Source organism: Macaca nemestrina, chromosome 9 (genome assembly GCF_043159975.1).
Source record: "Macaca nemestrina isolate mMacNem1 chromosome 9, mMacNem.hap1, whole genome shotgun sequence".
Classification (NCBI taxonomy): Eukaryota; Metazoa; Chordata; class Mammalia; order Primates; family Cercopithecidae; genus Macaca; species Macaca nemestrina.
This window is the reverse complement of record NC_092133.1, coordinates 72,838,753-72,861,855: the sequence shown is the minus strand read 5'-3', so window position 1 is coordinate 72,861,855 and position 23,103 is coordinate 72,838,753. Positions and strand designations below refer to the sequence as shown.

The window sequence follows — 23,103 nt, the reverse complement described above, 5'->3', positions numbered from 1 at the left end:
TGTATTCTGCAACATTGCTGAACTCATTTATTAGTTTTAGTAGTTTTTCTTTTTTTTGCAGAATCCTTAGAATTTCCTATATACAAAATCTGCAATTAGATAGTGTTACTTCTCTTTCCAATCTGCATCCAATTGATTTTGTTTTCTTGTCTAATTTCTGGGCTAACACTTTAACTGTAATGTTAAATAAAAGTGGAGATGGTGGATTTCTTGCTCTTGTTCCTGATTATAGGGGGAAAACATTCAATCTTTTCCCATTAAGTATGATGGTAACCAAGAGTTTCTCACAAATGTCCTTTATCATGTTGGGGAAGCTCCCTTCTTGTCCTAGGTTGCTGAATGTTTTTATCATGAATGTGTGTGGATGTGGACTTTTGTCAAATATATATTTTTTAATGGTATGGAGATAGTCATGTGTTTTTTGTCCTTTATTCTTTTGATATGGTGCATTATGTTAATTGGTTTTATAATGTTAAACTAATCTTGCATTATCAAACTAAATCCTACTTGGTCATTGTGTATATTTGTACATATTGATAGGTGGGATGTGCTAATAATTTGTTAAGGATTTTTCATTTCATGAAATACCATATTTTTCTTTTTTATGATGTCTTTTTCTGGTTTAGGAATCAGAAAAATGATGGGCTCAGAGAATAAATTGGGAAGTATTCCCTCCTTTGTTTTGGGAAGACTTTGTGAAGAATTAACATTTGCTTTCTTTAAATGCCTGATAGAATTTACCAGTGAAGTAAACTCTGGGCCTGGGGTTTTTTTTTGTAGATAGTTGGTTGTTTTTTGTTTGTTTGTTTACCAACTCAATCAGTTAACTTTCTATAGGTCCATTCAAATATTCTATTTCTTCTTGAGTCTGTCTTTAGAAATTTGTCCATTTCGACTAAGTTATCTAATTCGTTGGCATTTAATTGTTCATAGTACTGCCTTATAATCCTTTATTTCTGTCAGGTTGATAGTAATGTTCTGTCTTTAATTCCTGATTTTAATCATTTGAGTCTTCTTGGTCAATCTTAGCTAACTACTTGGCATTTTTGTTGATCCTTTTAATGAAAAACTTTGGGGTTCATTAATTTTTTTCATTGCTTTTTATTCTTCATTTCATTAACTTCTGCTCTTTATGGTTTCTTTCTATCTGCTTTGAGTTCAGTTTTCTCTTGTTTTTCTACTGTCTTAAGGTGGAAAATTAAGTTATTGAATAGGTAACTGTTTTCTCAGTTTGTAGTTGCATTTACAACTACAAATTTCCCTCTATTTACTTTAGCTTTAGCTGCACCCTGTAACTTTTGGTATGTTGTGTGTCTTTTTCATTCATCTCAAAGTGTTTTTCCATTTTCTTTATTGCTTCTTCTTTGACTAATGGTAATTCAGCAATGTGTTATATTCTACATATTTGAGAATTCCCCAAATTTATTAATTTTTATGTTCACTCTATTGTTATCAGAGAACATACTCTGCATGATTTACCCAGTTAAGTTTACTGAGGCTTGTTTTATGGCCTAATACATGGTCTATCCTAGAGAATATTCCATGTTCTTGAGAGGATTGTGCATTCTGATGTTGCTGGGTGGAAGGTCTACAGATGTTTGGTAGGTCAAGTTGGTTTATGGCGTCGTCTGAGTCTTCTATTTCCTTGATAATTTGTCTAGTTGTTCTATCTGTTACTAAGAGTGGGATATTGAACTCTACAACTATTATTGTTGAAAGTTTATTTTTCCCTTCTGGTCTGTCAGTTTTTCCTTCATGTATTTTGGAGCTCTGCGGCTATGTAGCCACGTATATATGTTTATCATTGTTACACATGCCTGACAAGTTGACACTTTTATCATCACAAAATTTCTCTCTTTTTCTCTAGTAACTTTTTCTGTCTTAAAGTCTATTTTTTTTTCTGTTATTGGTATATCCACTCCAATCTTCTTATGGTTGCTGTTTGCATGATACATCTTTTCAATTACTTTACTTTCAAACTATTCGTATCTTTGAATCTAAAGTGTGTGCTTTGTAAACAACACATAGTTGGATTTTGTTTTTTTATCCATTCTGAAAACCTCTGCCTACTGATTCAATTGCTTAATCCATTTATATTTGATATTACTATTTATATAGTAGGATTTACATATTCCATTTCAGTTGCTTCCTATATGCCCCATGTGTGTTTGTTTCTCTGTTCCTTCTTTACTGCTTCCTTTTGCCTTAAGCAAATATTTCTAGTGTAATATAATTTATTTAATAATTTTTCACTATATTTTGAGTTATTACATTTTATTAGTGGTTAACTTATCAGAATCACTTTCAGATATATGCTAACCTAATTTCACAAAAATTTTTAAAATTGCACCTATATAGCTTTGTTCCATCTTCCTCCTTTTGTGCTATTGTTATACACATTATATTTAAATATATTACAAACTTACCAACATATTTTATTATTTATATAATTTTATGTCTACTAAAGAATCTAAGAGAGTAGAAGAGAGTAAACATATATTCATAGAGCTTGTTATATTTCCCTTTCTATTTATCATTTCTGATTCTCTTCATTTGTTCCTATAGATTTGGGTTACCATCTGGTACCATTTCCTTACACCAATACAGGTTTCCTCCCACCCATCTCCATTGTGCTGTTACTGTCAAATATATTATATTTACATATAAGCCCAATAATATAATTACATACCTATTATTTTATATAATTGCTTTTTTAGAATTAACTATTTTTTATTTTTATTGTGGTTAACATGCATAACAAAATTTACCATTTTTGTCATTATTGTGCATAATTCAGTGGTATTAGGTACATTTAAAATTTTGTGTAACCATTACCACTATACATTTCCAGAATATTTTTATTATCCCAAAGGCAATTCTGTACCTATTAAACTATAACTGCCTACTCTTCTCTCCCTGGCAAGTTCTCATTCTTCCCTTCTGCTACCAGACCTTGGTAACCTCTTTCTGTCTCTATGAATTTGCCTATTTTAGATACTTCAAATAAGTGGATTCCTATAATATTTATCTATTTGAGTCTAGCTTAATTCACTTAGAATAATCTTTTTCCATCTATATTGTATTATATATCAGTACATCATTCCTTTTTATGGCTGAATATTATTACGTTGTACAGATATCCAACATTTTTTATCCATTAATCCCTTGATGGACACTTGGGTTGTTTCTACCTTTTGGCCATTGTGAATAAGGCTGCTATGAACATAGGTGAACAAGTATCTGTTTGAGTTCTTGTTTTCAGTTCTTTGGGGTGTATACCTAGAAATAAAAAATGCTAGATTATATGGTAATTTCATGCTTACATACAATTGCTTTTAAATTAGTTAAGGGCAGAAAGGGGAATATGTATTTGTACTATCTTTTTATTATTATATAATTACCTTTACTGGTGCTTTTTGTTTATTCATGTGGTTTTGAATTAATGTCTGGGGTGTACAGCTTTCAGCCTGAATTACTTCCCTTAGTATTTCTTGTAAAGGAAGTCTGCTAGCAAATAAAGCTTCTCAATTTTTGTTTACTTAGAAATGTCTTTATTTCACCTTCATATTTGAAAGATAGTTTTGCTGGATATAAGATTGTTGTTTGACAGTTTTTTTATTTTTATTTTTTCCAGCACTTTGAATGTGTCATCCTATTGGCTTCTGGTCTCCGTTGTTTCTAATGAAAGCTAATTGTTAATCCACTATCATAGGGGAGAAGGGATGGGAAGTTGTTACTTTAATCATTCCAGAGTTTCTTCTTGGGGTGATGACAGTGTTTTGGAAAGAGATGGTGGTGATGATTGCACAATACTGTGAATGTTATAGATGCCACTGAATTGTACATGGGTAGGGGAAGTTTTTGAGGCTAGTCCTTTAGGTTTGTTGTGAACCCAGGAGAGTTCTTATCTATCTCTTTCTGTGGTTCTCTCTAGTAAACTTGCTTGCTTCTGGTGTAAGTTCTTACTGTCATGGAATTATTAGTCTCCTCTTTATTACTTACCACCAACATCTTCATTATGTAAAAAAGTGCCCTTAGCCTTGAACTTCCCTCACTCTGTTTCAAAGACAGTTCCCCTAAGGAGAGCTTCAGAGCTCTGTGTATTTATGGACTGCCTCTCCTCCTGAGAAAAACCTTCAAGCCACTGCTCCAGACACTGAGGCAGATATGACACTCTCTGGTCCTCTCAGCTTGCCTCTCCCAGTGTGGGCCCTCTACCCCATCATTCTTGAGTAAGAATGATGAGGGCCCAAGTGTTCTCAGTTAGCTTCACCTGCAGTAGAACTGCCACATTTGAGTTGGGGGGGTGGGTAGAGAATAGCAGTCTCTGACTTCTTGGCTGCCCTCACCAGGAACTTAACTTCTGCATCTCAGAGTTGGAAGGAATAAGAAATGTTGGCAGCCTGCTCTTCTGGGTAAGATACCATATCCCTTGATTGGGAGATGAGGGACAATGGAGCCCCACCTTCTTAGCCACACACACATGGAATAGAGAGCTTCCTTCAAAGTAAGCTGGGGGGAGGAGGAAAGGAACAGGTCATGGTTCAAGTGCCATAGAATCCTGTTGTTCCTTTTGAGTTTTAGTAGATTTTCTTAAATAAATGTTTCTTCGTTTGCTATATTCCCCTAGTACAATATCCAGAGACTCTGAATGGTTGGATATTTTTTCATAATCTTCACCAGTTACATTTGCTTCACTGGGGAGCAGGTCACAGAGCTCCTCGCACTGTGCCTTTCTACAAATGGATCTCTCCCTCTCCCTCTCTGTCTCACTTCCTCTCTCTTCTCCCTCTCCATGACTCTACATGTTTTAGTGCCTTGAGGTTTATGTTGATGAGCAAAGGGAATTTGTTACAGGTGCTACCATCCTATCTTCAGGATGCATTTCAGAGTTGGGTGAGCCTTCTGTGTATTCATGTGTTCTGTGAGAAGTTTAATTTTTAAATCCTTACAGTTTTTTTTCAAACACACGCCTTACTTAAAGGATAGCTATTGTCAGATGTATATACCCGAAAATGATTAAAAAGTAGGAAAAACAACTAAAGTGCTAATTACAAACTCCCTGCTGAATCATCCCTCACGTGAAAAAAAATGTTTTCTTTGTGGTAACTTCATCTTTCCTGGTCTATGCAAGGTTTACGGCTTCTCTAAGACTATTCAGAAACAACCCAGTCTACTCTGTTTAAAAACATACAATAGCTTAAATAAAACAGAAATATCCTCCAACACTCCCCCTAAAGAGGTCAGCAATTATTAATGAAAAGCAAGCCTCAAAACTTGCCAGCCAGTGATTAAAAGACATTTGTTCCGGAACAGTCTCGCTCTCTCGAATAAAAGAGATGAAGAAGGAAATTAAATTCCTGAAGAAATAAATTTTGACTGAAGTGAGAAATCACACTAAGAAGCTAATTTAAGGGAGATGAAATTAATTTTGGTGACATTTATTCTATTTAGCAAAAATGGTGACAAAACATATAGTGGCTCTGTTAGCCAGAGATAAGAGGCGAGTAATTTAAGGCTGGGCATAGCTACAGTCTACTGCGATTTAATCCTGCTGCTACACTTCCCTTGTGACCTATCATTAAAGGTTTAAAGTAAAACTGACAATTATTATTAGCTAGTAATTGGATTTTGGAGATTCAGTATAAAGTTAGGATAATTTAAATGACTGTTGACATTGGAAAGATTATGTTAACGCTCTGAATCAGCTGAATTTATCAATTTATTTAGTCTTACAAAAGCAAGTATATACCCAGCACCAGAAACCAGCACAAGGGATAGTAACTTTCTCAGAATTGTCCTCAGGGAGCCAGTAAAAGCTTGGACTCGAATCTTCCAAGGGTAGCACCCAGGCTGGCACGCCAAATATCTGTCATAAAGATGGGCTCCAAACACCCAGCTCAAAACCCCCCAGACCTTTATCCTCCACAAAGGACCGAGCAAGGCATACTTCAGAAAAATCATAGCATCCCAGGAGAAAAATAAAATTGTCACAGGCCAATATTTTATGATATGGATTTTTAATTACAAAGGCTGAAATTCAGAAACTAAAGATGGAATCAAAAACACAACCATCATTATAGATTTATAGCAATGTCCTCTGGCCAGAGTAATTCCTACAAGGCTACACTCCATAAATACTGATACAAAACCTGCCTGTGCCTTTGTCCAACCATAAGCACCAAGTAAAATTGGATTATTTAGAGAAATGCTTTACAAAATTAGTTCTGCTAAGAATGCAATTGCATTAAAATCAGTAACAACACGGTATTTCCACCAGCTGGGGCAGATGCTACTGTTAACTGTCCCCTCACCTTTAAATGCTTTCATAAAGGGTATGCCTAGTTTCACTCTGAAATCATTACATCCTATTACTCAGGTTCGGCCACTAATATTTAAATCCTTGCCTCAACCCAACGTTCTAGTGCATTGTAATCTCACCCTACTGTACTACAGGACAGAAGCCATACTTAATTCATGTTTTCCCTAGCTTAGAAAAGTGAGTTTTTATCCTGAAAAATCCTCATACTTTTTGATTTAGTAATTCCACTTCAAAAATTAATCCTAAGGGATTACTTAAGGATGTGTGCTTAGATTTATTGAGTTGCAGTCCCGTTTATAAGAGTGGCAAAATTTTAAAACACTGAATGGCTAAGAATAGGAAGTTGGTTAAATAAGTGATGATACATCCTTATGATGGAATATACTCCACAGCCATTAGAATTCGCCCTGTGGAAGAGGATGGACACTGGAGACTTTTTCATGATGTGCTGCTAAGTAATAAAAGCAAGGCTATAGAGCAAGATACGACTTTTTAAAAGAAGCTGAAGGAATCTGTGCTGCTTCTTTTCTTTTCTTTTTTCTTTGAGACAGAGTTTCACTCTGTCCACCCAGGCTGGAGTGCAGTGGTGTGATCACAGCTCACTGCAGTCTCGAACTCCCAGGCTCAATCCTCTTGCCTCTGCCTTGTGAGTAGCTGGGACTACAGGCACACACCACCATGCCCAGCTAACTTTTGTCCTTTTTGTAGAGAAGGGGCTTTACCATGTTGCCCAGGATGGTCTCAAACTCCTGGCCTCAAGCAATCCACTTACCTCGGCCTCTCAAAGTGCTAGGATTACAGGGGTGAGCCACCACACCCAGCCTGTGTTATTAAAGTTATTGTCTCTTAGTTAAAATCCATCCTTCAATAACATGGCCTGTCATGCGGTAGGCTGCAGATTACATTTCTTTTTTGCCAGTGGACACCTGTTAGGTCCTGCCTATGAGGGGCACAAAAGCAAGATCTGAAGATGAAAGGAGGGAGAAAGGACATGCTCCTCTCCATTTCTTGCATGGTCCCGGCAATCTGTCTCTTTGTCTACCCCTCATACTTGCCAGTAGCAGCTGATCGTACCCTCTGCCCCTCAGAGTTCTGGGCACCAGTCCTGTAAGACTCCTTCTGCAAGCTGCTAAGTTCTCAGGACTCCAGCCTCTTTCTTTTATTCCTCTAGTCCTAAGGTTAGGGTAGTTGCTTCTTGCAATTACTATCTTTGTTATTTCAAAGTTCCCTCCTTGCCTTTTCAGTCCTCCTATATCTGTTTGTTACAGGCTGAACTGTGCCCCGCCAAAAATTCACAGGCTGAAGTTCTAAACCCCCAGAACTTCAGAAAGTGACTGATGATTGGATATAGTGTCTATAAAGAATTAAGTTAAAATGAGGTCATTGGGGTGGACCCTAATACCATATAACTGGTGTCCTTGTAAGAAAAGATTAGGGCGCATACAGGCACAGAGGGAAGACCATGTGAGGACACAGGGAGAAGACAGCCACCTACAAGGCAAGGGGAGAGGCCACAAACAACTCCTCCCCTCATGGTTCTCAGAGGAAACTAACCCCACCAACATCTTGATCTTAGGCTTCCGGCCTCCTGAACTGGAGGAAAATAAATATCTGTTGTTTCAATCACCCAGTCAGTGGCATTTCTTATGGAAGCCCTAGAAAACTCATACCCTACTTAAACAATTCTCTTAAATTATCTCTGAAAAATAACTCATACACTAGTGTCCAGAAGTGGTCGTACAAAACAGATCGTCAAAGATGGGGTTCCAGGGTTGTTTTAGACACCTCCTCCACTTTCCTCTGCCATAGGTAGTTGTATTGAAATTAACTTTATTGCTGTGGGTCACTGTGGATAATGCACCAAGTGTCTCAGGAGAACAAATAGCTACTGTCCTTGGTTCTTACGGCAGTAGTGATAGCTCCAAGGGCAGTGGAGCAGGAGGCTGCTCCTGGGGGGACTGGAGTACTTATAGAAAGGAAATGACACACACAGGTCTTACAATTTCAGCTCAAGTCACAAAAGAACCAGAAAATATCTATGGCAGCCTTTAATGAATCTTTTATTTCTTGGAGCTCATATGCCCATAGCCACAAATATTCCTGGTGACCCCTTAGTGTCATAGGAGTGGGATCAGAGGAGCTGACCACTTGAACGCTTGAAATCACAAACATCAACTAAGTGGTGTCATAGTAGGAACATTCTAGCACTGAATGGAGAGGCCACCAAGAGTTCTTGTCTGCCAAAATATAGACTTACATCAATCCTGTCCATCTTCTTATCTGTGGCCTTGAGAAGCAATTATGTATATAAGCACAGCCTCTGCAGTGCTGTCTGCTTCTTCTGTGTGCCCACATGTCCACAAAGCCATAGTGAAACAGGGAGGAGAGAGAAGCTACTCTTAAGTCAAAGAGTATATCATGTGCCCTATTGTCTTCCTGTGTCACATGTCCTCCAAGAGATGATGATATAATCAAGCATATGTATATGAGCACACATAGATTCACACCCATTACCTACATGGTAATGAAGATATGAGGGAAACTTGAATAATGGAAACCCATGAATCATTTGGAAGCCTTGTTTTGTTTCAGATTTCTAACTCAAAAAATGTTTCAGACAGGGCTGCTCAAAAAACAAAATTAAGGAGGCATTTGAGGTTACCTCATTCTTCTGGCTCTTTGCTTATTTTTACTCAAAGGGGTAAACAACAAGGTGGCCAACAGAAGAGCTGGAAGAGGGGAAGTAGCTGCTGGAAAGATAATCCTTTTGTAAGGACACATGAATAGTTCTTAGTTAAATTGTCCAGTGCGTACATCTGTACTAGAGTTCACCTAACTGCCCTGGCCATGCTCATGTCTGAGAAGCTGTTCTCACCAAGGAGCTCTTTTCCCAGTCCTGTCTGTTGTAGGCATGTTGACTGGGTATCAGGCCATTCTAGTCTCTCACCACTTATCCACTCATAACTTACAATTGCAGTTCCCGACACACCAGGTTCTCTGGCCTGTATGCATCATAATCCTCATCTCTCTTCTGGGAATACCCTTCCCTGCCAGCTAAGCCCAGAGTCAATTCCTATTCCTCCTTCAAGATTCAGAATATCTGCCGGGCACGGCAGCTCACACCTGTAATCCCAGCACTTTGGGAGGCCGAGGCGGGCAGATCACCTGAGGTCAGGAGTTTGAGACCAGCCTGACCAACATGGAGAAACCCTGTCTCTACTAAAAATATAAAATTAGCCAGGCGTGGTGGCTCATGCCTGTAATCCCAGCTACTTGGGAGGCTAAGGCAGGAGAATTGCTTGAACCTGGGAGCGGAGGTTGCAGTGAGCCGAGATTGCACCATTGCACTCCAGCCTGGGCAACAACTCTGTCTCAGAAAAACAAAAAACAAACAAACCAAAAAGATTCAGAATATCTTCAGGAAGCTATTAGTACTTTCCTCCATTCTCTTCCCAAGTCCAAGGTGTTTTCCCCAGGTGTAACTTATGCACATCTCCATCATAGCCCTTATGCACAAATGGACTCATTGTCTATTTGGCATGCCTGCTGCCTCCACCACACTATGGGCTCCTTGAGAGCAGAAAATGGTCACTTTTGTATCTACTCCCCACTTTCCACTTAGTAGAGTGCAGGCACAGTGTGTTAATGTGTGCCTGCTTTATAACAGCAGGCTTTATAACAGGATACCCAAGGTGTCTTTGCAAGGGTCTTAGCAGACAGAGAGAACAAAAAGTTCTACAAAGTTGCTTGGGGAGGCAGAAGACAGCCTTACATTTTTGTTTGTGCTCCCTTTCCCATGAAGCAAGGCAACACTCCTACCCACCATTCACCAAAATATAAAGACAATCCATGCCAGCTCTGAAGTCACCAAAACAGAAATAATTCAGGATCACAGTCCCCACATACCAAAGATTCACTTCTTCATTCAATACATTTATTGTGCCAGGCGCGGTGGCTCATGCCTGTAATCCCAGCACTTTGAGAGGTAGAGGCAGGCAGATCACTTGAGGTCAGGAGTTTGATGACCTGGCCAATGTGGTGAAACCCCATCTCTACTAAAACTACAAAAATTAGCCAGGCATGGTTGTGCACACCTGTAACCCCAGCTACTCGGGAGGCTGAGGCATGATAATTGCTTGAACTGGGAGGTGGAGGTTGCAGTGAACCAAGATCACGCCACTGCATGCCAGCCTGGGTGACACAGCAAGACTCCGTCTCAAAAAAAAAAAAAATGTATTTTGTACCTACCGTGTGCCAGGCACTGGACTATTTCTGAAGATCCAGCTCTGCACAAGTTAGATAAGAGTGTAGCTCTTGCAGTGTTCACATCCTATTTTGGGAGATACATAAAATACAAGCAGACAAACTTGTAGACAAGATAATTTCAGTTATGACCAAGGCTATGAAGAGAACAAAGCAGTGAAGCAGCAGAGACTGAGTGAATCTGCAGCTGTCCTTTCTCCTCAGTTCTGTTTCTTTAAAGCCCTCCCCTTACCCTCCCTCCTCCCAACCCCCTCCCCTCCCCGCCCAACATCCAGCAATCCTCTTCACTGGGTCTCTTAGGCCCATTCACTCATCTGCTCAAACACTCTAAAACTTGCGGTGAAAGCCATGTTGCTTTGCCCTGGAAGAAGTAAATTACAAAGCTAGCCTGTCATTACACTGAATCCTGTTGCCAATCCACCTGGTGGTACAGGGGAGTCTATCTTCTTCACTTTGGGCAGCCAGGGCCCCACAAGATCCTAGTGGTAACCAAAGTACCCCATAAACTTCAGCAGCAGGAAGCGACCTGTTTAGAATGATAGCTTTTCCTTTTGATTTACTGTCACTTCCCTTTCCTGAATTTCAAACAAAATCCATAGGTCCCACTTGCATCTCATTTCACCGTTGTTGGCTGTTTTCCCTGGGGAAGCATCTGGCTCACCATTACAGTACTGAAGTTGTGGTTTAAGGTTTTCTGGCTCCTGCAGCTCTAGAGCTCTTCCATGGGCCTGTCTTGGATACAGAGAAGGGCTGATCAAAGAAGGGCAGTTTGGAGAGAGTAGGCCCCCTGCCCATCCCTGAGCCTCCCTGAAGCTGCAGTCTAGCAAAATGCCACCAGGCTAACCAAGGGACCCCGTGGACTAGTAACAAATCAATCTTAAGAGATCTTTTAAGGGGTCCTGAACTAACAACTTGCCAGCTTTATGCATTGTGGCTCTGTGCACTGCCTCGGTTGGGTAGAAGGAATGAGGCACTTGTAAGGTTATTGAGCACAGCATTTGCACAGGGGAACAGCAGGAAGTGATTTAGCAGCTACACAGGTGTTTTCTTTAATTATGCACTATAGGAAACACTCGCTGAGCTCAACAACCCCCACTGTTCCCTGTGCGCTTTCCCAGTTGTCCAATGTGGGATGCGCTGAGTAGCTGGAGAGGGCTGTTGTCTGGCTGGAGTGCTTCCCAGCAGCCAAGAGACAGGTCCTCTCCTCACATGTACTGCTGGAAATGGCTCCCATGAAAGCCAGACCACACTCCACTCAGCATAGGAAGAGATGGTGCCAGATGCCAGAAGAACTGTGTACCTATGGAAGAATTTCAACTTCTCATAATGGGAATTGGAAGCTGCTGAGACATCTAACTATAACTGCCAAGCTCCAAAGCAGCTGCAAGTGAGATGGGCATCCAAAAATGTTAACAAAAAGGAGCTGGGTGAAGAGGAAGAGGATGGTTCTTCTGGACATTAGACTTCTAAAGTTTTTCTTTTTTTTTTTTTTTTTTTTTTGAGACAGAGTCTCGCTCTGTCCCCCGGCTGGAGTGCAGTGGCGCGATCTCGGCTCACTGCAAGCTCCGCCTCCCGGGTTCCTGCCATTCTCCTGCCTCAGCCTCCCAAGTAGCTGGGACTACAGGCACCTGCCACCGCGCCCGGCTAAATTTTTTGTATTTTTTGTAGAGACGGGGTTTCACCGTGGTCTCGATCTCCTGACCTTGTGATCCGCCCGCCTCGGCCTCCCAAAGTGCTGGGATTACAGGCGTGAGCCACCGCGCCCGGCCCTTCTAAAGTTTTTCTATGGGGATTCGTCTACTACCAATTCCTGTCAACGGATGGGAAGGAACTTATTCTACTCATCTGTTTTTTTTTCATATGGAGAAACTGAGGTGAAGATGGAACTAAAAGAATACCAAGTCAGGTCTCTTAAATCCCAGTCTAGTTCTACGAGACTCTTCTATCTTTCTCCTCAAACATTTAAGTGTATATGAATTGCCTGGCACTCCTGGAAAAGAATGCAGATTCTGATTCAGAAGGTCTAGGGTATTGTCTGAGTGTTTGAGTTCACATTCTGTTTTTTTTTGTTTGTTTGTTTTGGTTTGGTTTTTGGTTTTGGTTTGTTTTTTTTTGTAGACAGGGTTCCCTCTGTGATCCTCACTCTGTGGCACAATGGCAGCTCACTGCAGCCTTGACCTCCCTGGTTCAAGGGAGGTCAAGGCACACCAAGTAGCTGGGACTACAGGTGCATGCCGTCACACCTGGCTAATTTTTGTATTTTTTGTAGAGATGGGGTTTCTCTATGTTGCCCAGGCTAGCCTTGAACTTCTGGACTCAAAGGAACCTGCCCATCTCAGCCTCCCAAAACGCTGAGATTATAGGTGTGTGCTACTGTACCTGGCCTGAGTCCACATTCTTAACAAAAGCCTCAGTGATTCTGTGTAAAACACCCTTTGAGTATCAAGGAAATTTCTTAAGACAACACTTCTCAGAGGACAGAGCCTCCCATAATAGTTTGATGAGGATTCCTGGCTCTCCCAGTTCACCATCTCCCCCTCCTATCTTTATCACTCTATCAGGAGCTTTATTACACAACTATGCAATCTTGTTGCATTCTGAAAACACATTTATGGTTCTAGAGTTAAGGCACTCTACGTATGGGGAAGAACATTTGTGAAGAACCAGTAAGTACGATGCTAGTTCTCTTTATTTCATGGGAATCAGTCTGGAAGCAATGCACTAAAGGCACCAACAGGTTGCTGTGGAAATCTCAGTGCTCATAGCCTGCTCCCTGACTAATAAGCTATGCGAATACAGGACTGACATTTTAGTAGAGTTCACTGGCAGTGAAGTTCAACAGAGGCTTGTCTCCATCTTCATGACAGGCTCACTGGAGATTTTCTGTTACACAGGACTTTGGTTCTTGATGGCATACCTAGACATTTCACACCATGCATGGTGAGGTCAGGATGAGGCACAAATATTTGCTCATCTCCCCTTGCTGCTTCCCATAACCCAAGAGCACTTCCATTATCTTTCCAGGAAAAACGTGTGTTTGCTACAATGTGGTTATAAACAAAAAGCCCACAGTGCCTTTTGTGTTTTATATTGTCCTTAGAAGTGTTTTAAGCACAAACTCATTTAATTTTCAGAAGTCTGTGAAAGAGATGTTCTTGTACCTATTTTATTTATGAATAAATGGGGACTTGAAAATGTTAAGTAGTGTCACCAAGATCATATAAGAAGAAACATCAGAGCCAGGATGTGAATGCAGGTTTTATCTATGAATAAAGTACTATTTACAGGTGCTTTCTTTAAAAGTAAATGCTAAAAATGCACCCTCCCCTACGGAGGGAAGAGGAGAGAGAAAGTAGCTCTGCAATGCATCTTAGAGTCCACAAATAGAGGCAAAGAACTTTCCTCAGGTTTTGGAGAGTAGGGAAATGAAGAGTGCCGGTGGCATCTACAATGCTTCCCATCCACCCTTATAAGTTTCCTTGGATAACACTATTCAAGTTACAGTTATGTGTGACCACCCTGAGCTGGGCACCCTGAAAGAATCAAGAAAAGGGAAAGATACACAGTTCTTGCGATTACGACTTTTACTGTCTAGTCAGAGAAAAAGAGCTAAATCCTGGAAAATAATCAGAGGCATTCATGGTGTGTGATCATCTGTCTTCACCACATGCATTAAAGAATGTGTGGAATGCAGATCTCCGTCTTGGCTGCACACTGGAATCATCAGAAAAATTTACATAAATACTGAAGTCACACAGCAATTCTGATGTAATTGATGAAGGCCAATCCTCCTCAAGTGTGATTTTGGACTAGCAGCATTAGCAATAACTTCTACAAATACACATTTTTTAGAGCCCCCTACCTGCTGACTTAGAAATGCTGGGTGTGAAGCCCAGAAATGTGTGTTTCCACACATCCTCTGGGTGATCCTGATGCAGGCTAAAAGTCTCAAAGCACTGATAGAGGGTGCAGTGTGAACACTGCGGCTTTTTCCAAGCTCTCCCGGCAGTTCTACTCACAACCACTGACCAACATAGAAGACAGTATAGACCAGCCTCTAGAAGAGATGTCCCAGGCCAGTCACTAAATAGGGGACACATTATGAAAGGCTCTGAACATCAGACTGAGCATCTACCTTGAAAATCGGACATTGTGTGTTCTGTCTTCCCCAAAGGGACATAAGCTCTCCAGAAGCAACAGCCACACCTTCTAATTCCCATGTCCCATTCAGAGTTCATCACCCAGTGAGTACTCAGTATATATCTGTCACTCACAATTTCTCATTATTCTGAGTTTGGACAATTACGGGTCGAGCCTTTGGAGACTATGTCTGGCAGGAAAAAAAACAAAACAAAACAAAACAAAACAAAAAAAAAACGGCCCAAAAGGAAAATGACAGGCTAGCCAAAAGGAGAAAAATTTGGGTGAAAACATGAAGCCCCTGAGTTATAAGCACACATCTCTGATGCTCATCCTAAAGTGCTTGACACTGGTAGGAGGCATTTACAGCAACCATTTCCTCTCCCTATTCCCACCCTCACTCAACCACACATTTCGCAGTGGCACCAAAGCACGTAAAGCATTTATTAAACAGCATGAAATCCATTTAACGCTTCTCTGGATGCACTAATTAGGTTTTGTATTTTGGGGCAGAGCAACACAGAACAGAGGGCAAAATCCTGGGCTTATTAACATTCTGTGCGTCTATTTTGGATTGCGCCATGAGGTATTGAACCCCACCCCCATTTTCAGTCCCAAGTGATGGAGAAAGTTCCTTTTAGGGAGGATAGGAGTAAAAGCTTTCAAAACCTGCAGTCAAAAATAATAAACACTAGTAACAGGCTATCAATCTCTGTGACTTCACCCTGGTCCACAAAGTTCCCCATTTCCATTAATAAACATCTCCAGGAACATTACAGTTCCTTTGGAAAATCCAAAGTGCTTGGCAAGGAGGTTTTGATTTCTAGCCAGCCCTTATTTGGTGCTGTGTGTGGAGGATCTGTTAAGCTTCATGCAATTAGCAGGCATAGACAAGCTTTGAGCAGGGGATATTTTTTAGTTCGTTGAATCATACCAAATCTGAATCTATTTACCAAAAGGAATAAGAAATGTGCATCTGGCTAGGCTCTTAGTAGAGGCTTGAGTAAAACCGTCACATTTTACTGATTTCTTAGTGCTATTTTGTCTTGACACTTGGAATTCGCCATCAGAAAGAGAAAGGTTGTAAAGTCTCAGACTGGGCTTGCAGGCTGAGGAAAATGGCCTTATTAGTATCTGTGCGCCAAATACCAAATCTTGTTAATATATTTTCAAAGTTTCCAAAGGTGCCTACTAGGGACCTTCATAAAAAATCAGAATAAAACAAAATAATACTCTGTAGCCAGAAGTGTTCCATAGTGGAGATTTCTGTGGCCCCTGTTCAGCTGGGCTTCCCACATGAATGATACAATGTGCAATGGCCTGTAGGGTCTTCCAAACTGCATCTGATGTGAAACAGAGTTGAGGTCATTCCTTAAAGAAAAGAGCTTGGCTGATCAGGCCCTGATAGTGCTCTCATCCAAAAGACAGAGCTCAAGCTTCCCCATATCCCATTCATCCTCAGGCACCACTGCCAGGAAATAAAAATGTCACATTGGTTCTACTCCACATCCATAGCAGTACGATGGCCAAATCAACAAATCAAACAGAATTTGACAAAAGTATCAATAAACTGCCTGCATATAAGCTATCAATAAGCCATTTTATATTCATCTAAATGTTTACATGTAACTAAAAAATAACAGCACATTCTTCCAAGATTGATTAGTATTGGAAATGAAAACAGTATTAAATATCCAGTGCAGGCCGGTTCAGGTTCAGAGATTTATTGCAATGTCAAGATTCCATATAAAATTCAACAACCCACCCTTGTCTGGAGGAGAGGGGTGACTCTCCTCTATGGGTGCTCAGACTGCAAATATACACAAAACAGTGAGGCTAATTTTTTTTTTTAATTAAATAGCCAAGTTTTTTTTTTTTTTTTTTTTGAAAGCACTAGGAATGTGAAAGAAAACAAGCTTCGATCCAAGTGAAATGGCCTAAAAAATGATGCATTTCTATCTGGCTTGTTAGAGGAGTTCCAGGTTGAGGGGGAAACCCTCCTATTTCCCTTACTGTAACATGTCCATAGAGTATATAAGGCATGCACATCCCTCCTGGCATATGAAGTCTAGAATATTTATCTTCATCATTACAGCTGACACTTAGTAAATGATTACAGTTGATTCTTGTCATTTGCAGCAGCTATACCTTATAAAGTCTCTGCAAACACTGAATTAGCAAATACTGAACCATTGCTCCTCAGGAAGATACAGGGTTAGGTTCCTGAAAGCCTCTGGTCACAACATTTCTGTCAATTGATTGAGACATAACCTTGTTGTTTCTGTATTTCTGTTTAAGAAAACTTATTTAAGATATTTTGTTGATTCATTAATGTCGAACTCATGGCCCATAGCACTATAACTTATGCCTGAAGAAAGCTTATCTAACAAATGGATTTTCTCTACAGGGCACATCATGGCCTTCTTGGGCTTAGGAATACCGTACAGAACTTCAGCATGATACTTCGTGGCCACTTTAAACTGCAAAATCACCCAAAACACAAACATGTGAAAAGCATAGCACTACATAGACCACTGGAAAGACATTTGCATACAGTCTGAGAGCTGCAACAAAAAAGCAGTGTCACCTTGTTCAACCTCAGCTGGAAACATGCACATCGGGCAACTCATTTCACTGCTTTGTGCATGTCTATGAATGACTGAGAAAGTGTGTCATGAATATTGATTTGGGGCTACAGATTTCAGTGGGCAGGCAAATTTGCAAACACAGAATCAGGGAATATGGAAGATCAACTGTACATTACTTGTCCTATGGCTGACGCAGAGAAAAGAAAACGGAAAAGCATTAAACTTTGAAAAGTTGAAACTAAAACCCTAAATGCTCTCTCCTAATGGGAGACTGTTGCCAAGTACTTTCTTGATCTGTAGTAAAGAGAAGCCTGAGGGAATACTAAAGACAGGGTCATGACAATTCTTGGAGACAATGAAATGTGACTCTGACCATCCGCAGACATCCATGGAACTGCAGAAAAGGTTCAAAGTCGGAGTTACGGCTAAGACCACAATTTGAAAAAACCAACACTCAACTTCCTATAATCAACTTAACCTCAGTAAATTAAGGCAAGGATTAAAACAGTCAGAATTTCAACCAAGTTCTGTGTTGCAGGATTACTATTTCAGACCCCCAAAAAATAAAAAAGAAGGGAAGAAGGAGGTGATATAGTAAGAATGAAAGTCTTCCTTCAAGAGCTGGAAAAGAAAACCTGTTAACAATGGGAAGGTAGAAAGGACAGGCTGGGCACATCAGAGTGCTGATTTTTACCTCAAGTTTTAAGATCTCAAATCTGCATCTCAGGCTTTCATCTGAAATCCTTCCTTCCTTCCTTCCTTCCTTCCTTCCTTCCTTCCTTCCTTCCTTCCTTCCTTCCTTCCTTCCTTCCTCCCTCCCTCCCTCCCTCCCTCCCTTTTAAAATAAAAGTGCAACTTTCTCAGAAGGCCTACTCCTTGGTCTGCATAAAGAAAATGAAAACGTATTTTCAGTAGCTACCTTATGAAAATGTAAGGATCACCTCACCTCAAAACAAGACCGTTTTCTTAAAGGGCATAAGACATTTTTCTTAGCCATCATCCTGAGCAAATACAGCTTTTCAATGGACATCTGAGTCATGTGCTCTGGTGCCACATCACATGGTCCTCTGCGACTGCTTTCATAGTCACAGGGAAGCTCCGGCTCAGGGCCTGCCCTGCCACTACTACTTCCTTTGAGAACTTGGAAGACACTGAACATGCTCTTTGGCCTCCATGATAAAACTTTAGAGTGGAACATTTTGCTTGGTAATGTCCAATTACAGAATATATTTGGTGAGTTAAATACAAATAGTGGGAAAATGACCTCAACACATCCCACTCTAGAAGCCAGGCCCTTGCTCAAACCATAATGCTGAAATTGAATCTGGCTATTTGTTGTTCCTTATTTTAGATGACATCAGGAACAAAGTGGAGACCGAATGACTATTTTTGGGTACAGATGCTATGCAAGGAGATGTTCTCTGAGGGATATTCATACCCTTTCCCAAGCCCAACAACCCAACCCCTAAGGAGGACGAGGAGAAATACTAGCAGGGTTGACCAGCATAGAATACCTTTTCTTCACTGTGGTGCATACAGTTGGAAGCACTGGGCCTATACAAGTTGACGTGGCCCTTCTAGATTCCTTACTACCCGACTCTGCCACACAGCCAGAGTAATAACAGGATATATCCCTTGGGACATTCCCTTCCATTATTCAGGAGCTTTCTCCTCTCCCACATAACTAAGTAGGATGGTCCCAGAAGATACACCTACCCTTGTCATATACCCTCTTATCCCCTGCCACTTCCCCTATACATCCATGGCAGACGATGGGCCACAAACTCTAATTCTTGTGCTTTCATCTGCTGCTAACTGGTGTGCAAGGCCTTGTCTCACAGAGAAGTGATAAGATTTGCAACTTGGATTTGGGTTTGGAGGTGACCACAAGGAGAACAGACCTTTTGGCCTGCTTTTGTTCTAGCGTAGACCCTTAAGTTAGCCTAAGCTGACTAAGGTAAGGGGCCTCCTGTGACATTCATCCTAGCCCATCAGTGTTTTTATTCCTAAAGGCCCTGGCTAATATCAAAGTCTTATCCCATCAGGGATTAGCATCGATGCATACTCTTACCTCAGGACCTTGCAGGAAGAGGTGACCAGCCAAGCCCAGGGTTCACTTATTTTGGTCTTAGGGATAAACAGCATTTTAAAACCTTCAGAATTTCATACCAATTCAATACCATCAATATATCTTATATTTTCCATTTCTAATCAAGGGATTTGGGCATTGGGTGACAAGTTGAACTAATGTCCTTTAATACCATCCCACACTTTCTTTCTATAATATTCACCAATTCTGGATGGCCATAGATGTTGATCCAATGGGCAACAGACAGTTTTAGATTCTAGGAGACAATTTATTCTATAAACAGAGGCTCTCTTGCTCTCTCCTGCAGACTTCATCTAAAATTAATTTTATGGGAAGTTGGACAATATGACCTTTAATGGCCTCTCCGACTCTGGCATTCTAGGATGAGGAAGTCATGCTTCAAGCTAAAACTCTGTACTCATGTGGTTGCTCTCTCAAGTCACATGGAATAAAGAGAGCAGAAATACAACTTGGCCCCAGTCAAACCAGATCCCTGCCCTGGATTCTCCATCAAAGAGAAACATATGTGAAAACTCCACCCAAACTGTCCTTCTCTCAACATCCCTAACCCTCTTCCTGTTGCTGTGAAACATCAGAATTTGTCCTTCTCAGCATATGAGACCTCTGTAAAGTCAAGAGATTACAAATAGTCCTGGCAGTTTCCAGAAAAGTCTACTCTGTCATTGGGCACAACAGGGGAATCCACACATCTGGTCCAGGGAAAGGAAATGGAAAAATACAAATAAAAAGGAAGTCAAAGTCGGGCGGGGTGGGGGGTGGCGGTGAGAACAGCTTGGTCTAGCTGAGCGAATGCAGACCCAAATCACCTCCAATTCTCACTGGGTCATTTTTTTTTCTTTATGTGTAAAGGAACATGTGGGTTTTAAGAATGTTTATTTACTATGTCTCGATTCTCTGCTTGCTTGTTTTCCTCGTTTTAGGATAGCCAAGTTGGTACAAAGAATAATGCAGCCTCAGAGTGACCAAAATCTGCCTTTTTAGGGAGTCTGCATTAAACAACAAAAGAGGATACAATGCAGACACTGCTACTTTCACTATGGAAATAATATGATTAGCGACTCTTTTTAGTTCAATTCTAACATTTAGCATGCCAATAGAGATTAGAATCCTCAATGCAATCACCCAAAGATCAACATTTTGTATATCTTTCTCCTCCATCTACGTGATTCATCCTAAGAACTATTTATGTGTAACAGACCAAAGAATTCAAAATGAATGTTATTCTAGATTTAGCTTCATACTACATGTGAGTGATAGCCCCCAAATGTGATTTCAAAATAACTTATCAATGAAACGGCTGTTATGGTAAGCCAGGAAAACTAGATTATGACTGAGAAGATGTGATCCTCAGTTCAGACCCTGCTACTAATTGCCTGTGTAACTTTAAGAGGTTCCTGAACTTTTGTAAACGTTCATGACATGAACTTTGAAATGAGTTTTGAGGATTAAATGTAATGTCTCATACAAACATTGAATACATACATAGATATGCATTTTATGTTCTCATAAAACACTGTATTTTTATCTTTGGCTCACTTAATGCATCGAATGGTACAATTATGAACATTAGAACCCTTAATCAGCCAACCGGGCTCTAATTTAATAAAGGAATTTCTGGAATCTACATCCAACTGCTGAGCTACATCAAAATCTACATGATCTTCTATTTAAAACATAAATTTTTTAGTGTCTACAGGAAAAATAAATGAATGCATAAATTAATGTCTTAAATACAGGATGAAACATGCTGTTGTGGTTACCGGTTTATCCATCCTGCATGATTTATTCATAAACAATGTAAGACTAGATAATCTATAGCATGGCAAACAAATGTGCCCTGGTTTTGTTCAGATCATTCCTCTAAGCAGATGCTTATCATAGCTCCCTCAGAATAAAACAGATGTTGCACTGTTGAAAGTCTTGGGAATACATGTTACGAGAAGACTCTGTATGTCATATAACCCCCAGTAGAGGTGAACGGCTTGTCTCCTATTTGAATTCATATACACTTTAGCCATGAGATTTCATTACACCTTAGTTGGCAACTCAATAGACAAATCTTTACTCTTTCATATCCACATGGCCAAACTGGTACCTGCGTGGTAGAATCCCAGCAACTATATGCATAGAAGGGACAGCATATTTAGCCTGATTAAAAGACCTCAATGGATCCAACCCACTGATCAGTCCTTGCAAGAGCTTTATGGAACTCTGCCCTGTAGGAAATCCTGGTCACTGCTAATGATGACTATCTTTAACTATGTTTTAGCAATATTCTTCTATTTCAGAGACCTCTGTGAACATTATAGAATATTACTTATCATTCATATATCAAGTATATTTATTTAGGGGCTACCACAAGTCAGGTACTCCTGTGACTGTTTAAGTCATAGGAGATTCAAATATATAGAAGTCCAGACCCTGTCCACCAAAGTTTACTGTCCGGTAGAGAAGTTGCATGACATAAGAGAAATACCCCTTATACTAGGAATTTGGAATCCTAGGATATAACTCCATCACATGTAGTGGTTATTTGATAAATATGGGTTTACTTAATGAATGAAAGCATATACAAGTGTATGAGTGAATAAAAAAATACGCAAACATTTTGCTGTTAACTGATCATATTAGGTTACTTAACTTTTTAAACCATCCTCCCCCAGGGCCTTCCAATAACACTTTAATTAAATCTGAACTCCTTACCCCAACATAAAAATATCTTCTTTCCTGGACACTGCTTTCCAGTTTGTTGCTAGCCCACTATACGTCCGCTATTCCTGGCTTTCTTTTAGACCCTCTACTTCACATCTTTGTACCAGCTTTCTAGCCATCTGCATCCTCTGTTCTCACCTTTACCTGATGATATCTTTTTTTTTTTTAATTCAGTGCCCATCTTAAATTTCACACCATCTGCCTGTTAAAGGAGTTGGAGTAGGTAAGTTTTAATTTTATTCCATTTCAGAATTTTCTAAAATTTTGAGGGCAGCAGAAACAGGTGAGTGATTAGGTCTTTCATTTAAAAGAGAGTTAAGTGTTCTGGACCCCACGTGGCCTTCCCACACCCCCACTGCAATCAGATGGACCTTGAGGCCCTGACCCAGACCCCAGGGCTTCTTACCATATATTATTGTCTACATCCAAATTGAATGCTCCCTCACACTTAGGTGTATTTGAAGAAGCAGAGTAAGAGCATAGGACATAGGCATAGGCAATCTAGTTGACTTAAAGCATGTCATAAGATGCCACCTACTTCCTATCCATGCTGATGAGCCATCTGGCAAGTGACCTCAGAACCACAGAGGGCTAGAATTCTCTTCATACTTCCTCAATCAAGCAATGAAGAAAATACAGGAAGATTTTAGGGATAGGTCATTCCTTTGAAGAAAATAATTATAAATGGGTAAAGACAGAACACTGGGCCAGGCATGGTGGCTCATGCCTGTAATCCCGGCACTTTGGGAGGCCAACCCAGGCAGATAACCTGAGGTCGGGAGTTCGAGACCAGCCTGACCAACATGGAGAAATCCCGTCTTTACTAAAAATACAAAATTAGGTGGGTGTGGTGGCACATGCCTGTAATCCCAGCTACTTGGGAGGCTGAGGCAGGAGAATCACTTGCACCCAAGAGGCGGAGGTTGTGGTGAGCCAAGATCACACCATTGCACTCCAACTAGGGCAAC

At 40.4% G+C, this 23,103-nt stretch overlaps 1 protein-coding gene across 7 annotated transcripts in view; it reads right to left on the bottom strand.

The window, feature by feature from the left end:
- Positions 1 to 23,103, bottom strand: part of LRMDA (leucine rich melanocyte differentiation associated) — a 1,136,435-nt gene that overhangs the window by 87,076 nt on the left and 1,026,256 nt on the right. Inside the window, exon 4 of one of the 7 annotated variants that reach the window (XR_011607369.1) lies at positions 3,259 to 3,279. The exons of 3 other annotated variants lie outside the window; for them this stretch is intronic. The gene's annotated coding sequence lies outside the window, so the exon portion shown is untranslated. Of the gene's footprint in view, positions 1 to 3,258; positions 3,280 to 10,610; positions 10,653 to 11,292; positions 11,318 to 23,103 lie in introns of those variants that run through there. 3 more of the 7 variants (XR_011607373.1, XR_011607370.1, XR_011607368.1) reach the window with 3 other exon arrangements.